This window comes from Penaeus monodon, chromosome 20 (genome assembly GCF_015228065.2).
Source record: "Penaeus monodon isolate SGIC_2016 chromosome 20, NSTDA_Pmon_1, whole genome shotgun sequence".
Classification (NCBI taxonomy): Eukaryota; Metazoa; Arthropoda; class Malacostraca; order Decapoda; family Penaeidae; genus Penaeus; species Penaeus monodon.
The window spans coordinates 17338764-17339197 of record NC_051405.1 but is presented as its reverse complement, the minus strand read 5'-3'; positions in this window follow the sequence as shown (position 1 = coordinate 17339197).

The window sequence follows — 434 nt, the reverse complement described above, 5'->3', positions numbered from 1 at the left end:
ACTATAAGGAAGAAGAAACGGAATAAATTCTTGAACCATTAACGTCTCGGTAAAAATGCACACCCTTCTCTCTTCTTTATTTTTCTTCGTTCTATCGCCAGCTCAATCTGCATACCCTAAGCAGGGACTGAGGAAAACGATTAACATATTCATTGCAAGCGCAAGATATGCAACGAGAAAGAATCTAAGCTCGTTGTTCTTCAACCTTTCACTGCAAAGTCTCCTTTAGTTTTAAAAGTGAGTGACTCGCGTTGGCTAATCAGATTATCATTGCTAATCTCAGCAGCTTCTCCTGATGCCTACTTCGACGGTAATTACATTATGAACATAATTAACATAAGAAAATTATTCCAGGAATACAGTGCGGATTTTCTTCTCTGAAGTCGTTTGGTAAGATACTTTTAGTTTGGAGATGAAAAGATGTCTTTCTTTGG